The sequence below is a fragment of the Sander vitreus genome, chromosome 23 (assembly GCF_031162955.1).
Source record: "Sander vitreus isolate 19-12246 chromosome 23, sanVit1, whole genome shotgun sequence".
In the NCBI taxonomy this organism is placed as follows: domain Eukaryota; kingdom Metazoa; phylum Chordata; class Actinopteri; order Perciformes; family Percidae; genus Sander; species Sander vitreus.
Genome location: NC_135877.1, coordinates 5,550,338 through 5,554,832, shown reverse-complemented (window position 1 = coordinate 5,554,832; position 4,495 = coordinate 5,550,338).

Here is a 4,495-nt window from a genome sequence, read left to right as displayed (position 1 = left end):
GGACTGGCCATCTGGAATGTGGGCAAATGCCAGAAAGGGCCGCCCCCCTATGGACCCCTATGGGCCACTACTGATAATATGTCTTTGGTTAATTTTGATAAGTTATTTTATGCATGCAGCCACAAATATTCAAGATTGTACTGCGGCAAAGTGCGTGGAAAGATACACTCGGAAGGCAGAGTTACTAATTTCCAAAGCTAGGTTATTGACAAAAATAGGGATGGTGTGTTGCAAATGCCAGGGCCGTTTTTTGATCCCAGTCCGTCACTGGTAGTAGTGGACAATTAGGACAGCAAGTTGCGAAAAAAGTCTGTTGGAAATGTAGCTACATCGCTTCTTAATTTTTAAAAAGGTACAGTGTACATTAAATAACATTCTTTAAGAAAAGAATAATGTAAATTCACCCGCGTTAGCTAAAAAAAAAAACTAGTTTTCATCTGTAGTCCCTTTGCCTGTTGTTAATAGGCTTCCTAAGGTGAAAACAACATACAAATACATCAGATAAAAGCACATTTCATACAGCTTCCATTTAGTGATCTTTGTAAACAAAGATGGTCTAAGTTTTTAACGGTGCCATCTGGGAATTGTCTAAGCTGAATGTCAAGTGAAAGATTTTTTTTTTTTTAAAACACTGAAATTACACAAATGGCCAAAGTGTCTTGGATATAAGAGCGTTTATGATGGGTTTAAGGGCTGGATCATAGGCCTATATGGGGAAAAAAAATAAATGGAAGAGGATAGTGTAACAGCTAACAGGCCAGTGTGGTTTAGTCAATAATTACATTAAAAGTATGGGCAATCAGTAAAAGAACGACATATTTCATGAGCTGCAACACCTCTGCTCCGATGTGACGATGAGCTGCCCACCTTTAAACACAACTGCCACCTAGTGATGGAAATGGACAAACACACACGGAAGACGGAAGACATTTTGACACATCAAAGTTTAAATGATTGTTTTTAAATAACAAAAATAAATGATGGCTAAAGGGCAGGAGCACTTTATTAAAAAGGGTACATCCATACACTTACATCTTTAAACAATTTGTCATTTGTCCCATTCACCTTTTGGCTTTACCTTACCAACATACTGTTTGCAATCACAACTAACTACCTTTTAAAGATGCTATTTTAGTACTTTTTATTGATCCTGGTTCAATGATTTATTTATTTATTGGAAGCAAGGTTATACTAATATTTTTTAAAGAAAGGTTTAGTTTTAATTTTTATATATTTAGTTTGTTTTTATTTATTTATTTACTTTTGGGGGCATTTCTGCCTTTATTTGATAGGAAAGCTGAGATATGAAAGGGGAGAGACGGGGGGGGGGGAAGACATGCAGGAAAACCGTCACAGGTCGGACTCGAACCCTGGACCTTCTGCGTCAGAGGGAATAAACCTCTGCATATGTGCGCCCGCTCTACCAACTGAGCTAACCGGCCACATTTTAGTGTGTTTTTGTTAGGGGGAGAATGTCTCAAATGTATGTGTGTAAGTACGTAGCCACATGCATGCTTGATGCAATAACGGACTCTGTGCACTAATTATTCTGTGTAATAACGTTTGTCTTGTCTTGACTGTATGACTCCCCTAATAGCAAACATCATCTCACAAGTTCTTAATGGTTTTAAAATTGCCTTGTTGAGTTAATGTATGACTGTTTAGGTCCATTTTAAAATGTGTTATTTTACAAAAGACATCTGTATGTTATGGGAATAGTAGAACAAAATGTGATAATGTGTGTATATATATATTTTTTTTTTGTTTTTACTATAATCTATCAATTTGGGATAAGGAATATAATGTATATTGTCATTATTCGGTGGCATTTATTGTTTACATTTGTCTCATTGCAACAATAGCAACAATAGCAACAATTCAAAACCAACCACTTGAAAAAAGTGGTTGGTTGCCGATGCAATTTTAATTATTCAGCTCCTATAATGTTTATGAAGAGGCAACATAATGTTGCTCTCTGCACTGCTAGAGAGCAAAATACACAGTCATGAGTTGTGATTTTATTGCATCGTTTGTGTAAAGGTGCTTTTTTTTGTATAAAGGACGGGCATTGCAAACTATCTTACAAATGCTGTAATACGCGGCATTGGTCCATTGTTTAATGATCCGTACTTGTCCCTATAAAAATAAACATTAAATAGAGTCGATGTGCAACAAAATGTATTTTATTCAGTGTATTAGTGTCCAATCCACAACAATCTTAGGCAAATATTATACTGACTTAAAAATACTCAAAAAAGTCCCAATCCACAAACAACTTTTAAAATGACATTATCAAGTGAACTTTACTGCATAACTTTCTGTTCTATTATTAGGATCGCTCACTACCACCCACTGCTCCCTCCCCTAATCTCCCAGCATGCATCTTGCTCCAACTGTGACTGTATCCAGTTCAAAATCTCAACTGATCCCTTCCAAGTACAATATGTTCCTAATGCAATGAGGTGAATCCATCCCATCATTTAGACACGGTGGCAAAGGCTGCCAGAAGATGGAGCCATTTTCCACCGAATGACTCCACATCAGCCATTACTTTCAGAGACATAAACCTGAGAGGAGGAAGCTGCAGGGGTGCATGGAGGTGTAAGGATGTTACATGCAAACTGGGATCTTTTGTCTGGGTTTTTGGAGGCGGCTTCAGCTTTACTGGCCCCATTTGCACCATATGCCATGAGAGGCCTGGCTGTCACATCAGATGAAGACCTCTGTGTGATGGCATAACTGACCGTGCAGCTTGCAAGTGCACATTCACCGCACACCACTCATCACTTTTTAAATGCTGTTTAAATGGATCGCTGCAAAGATGTCAAAGTTCAAGCTGCTTTTTGTTTACAGATTTTAAGCTTACATTTGCCTTAACGTGGACCTTTATGGCATTAGTTCATAATGTAGTTTGATGACTGTCAAAATGCTTTGACAGTAAGTGCATTGTGTATATATTTGTTTCTGTATTTGTTTGTTTCATATTAATGTTCAATATGTTTGTTTATGTATGCACCAACCACCAAGGCAAATGACTTGTAAGTGTTACTAACTTGGCAATAAACCCTTTTCTGATTCTGATTGAATAATGTCTGTGAAAACATATCTGATACTTACATAATGGCAATTTGCTTAAAGTCAGTTCATAAGCCTTTTCATTTCCAATTCCCTATTCCCTATCCCCTTGTTTGGATCTATTTAAGCATTTCCACAGTCCATATGACTGGTCAGACTGCCATGAATTAAGGCATTTGAAAACACTTGAAGTCTCATAGGGGAATTGTAGCGCTCACGACATTTTGCAGCGTATGCCCTATGACGTAACTGCAATATCATGCCTGATGTACGGTATCTTCATTGTGTTAGTTGACAAAATCATATTAGTGTTACTTGATTAAGAATTTCTTTATTCGAGGACAGCCCTATTGATATTACAGTTAATCCACGCAGAACATCCTTACAATATGTCAATAATTTTGAATTTACTGGCTGGAATTAAATTAAATGTTTTGTTAGGTAATCTAGGACGCCAAAAGGTAAATAATGCACAACACTACAAATGTAATTAATATACAAATTGCATCACTGCAGATATTTCATTGTTCATTTCTACTTGCTATATATATATATATCTCATTACTACACTGAATACTTGAAATATATACAATACATATCAATCTTTATCAAGACCACCACATATTTGATGCAAAACTGAATAGCTGCTCAAATAATTTGATAATCCCCAAGTGTGTCTCATGCCTGCTATGCATCGGAATCAGTAGGCCATTTTCTAGCAAAGCATTCACGATACAGCAGTGTTTATCTTTGTTACTTACTCAACATTAATTCAATTAATGTATTCTATTTAACCACTAATGCAATAAAGTCCTAGTTAAAATAATGGAACGTTAGTGTAGAGGTATTATTTGTAATTCGTAAGTAGCCAGAGAGGAAATTAAATGAGAAACTACGTCTTTCACTAAATTATGCTAAAAATAACTCGAAATTATTAATTTACGCTCTCTGTTTGACAATATAGTGTTGTAGTAGTTGGGAACTTGTCAGTCTAAACGGTGGTCTCTGGTCCGCAAATACAAAAATGGGTTTCAAATTTACCACGCCATTTTCCAACCCATGCACTGTATACAGTAGCTATACCGATACAGAGGTAGCATAGAGACCAAAAATACAGAGTAATTAATTCGTTTTACTGACTTTCAAGAGGTCCCAGAATTATTAATAGCACGGACTGTTAAAAACTGAAAAGCTATCAAATAACTAGAAATGCAAAGCAAAGCTATGCACATACTGCGGCTAACCACCCAGGTGGCTACAACACCCGCGTGCCTTAAACTATTATAACAACCTAACGTTAAATTAGTTTGGCAGGTAGCTATCATGTGGTGAAAACTGCTCCGCGTTTAAGCTACATGTAGCTAAACGATGACAACGGCAAACTTATGTTTGCTAAGGGAGCTTCTAGCTAGGTGAGCTG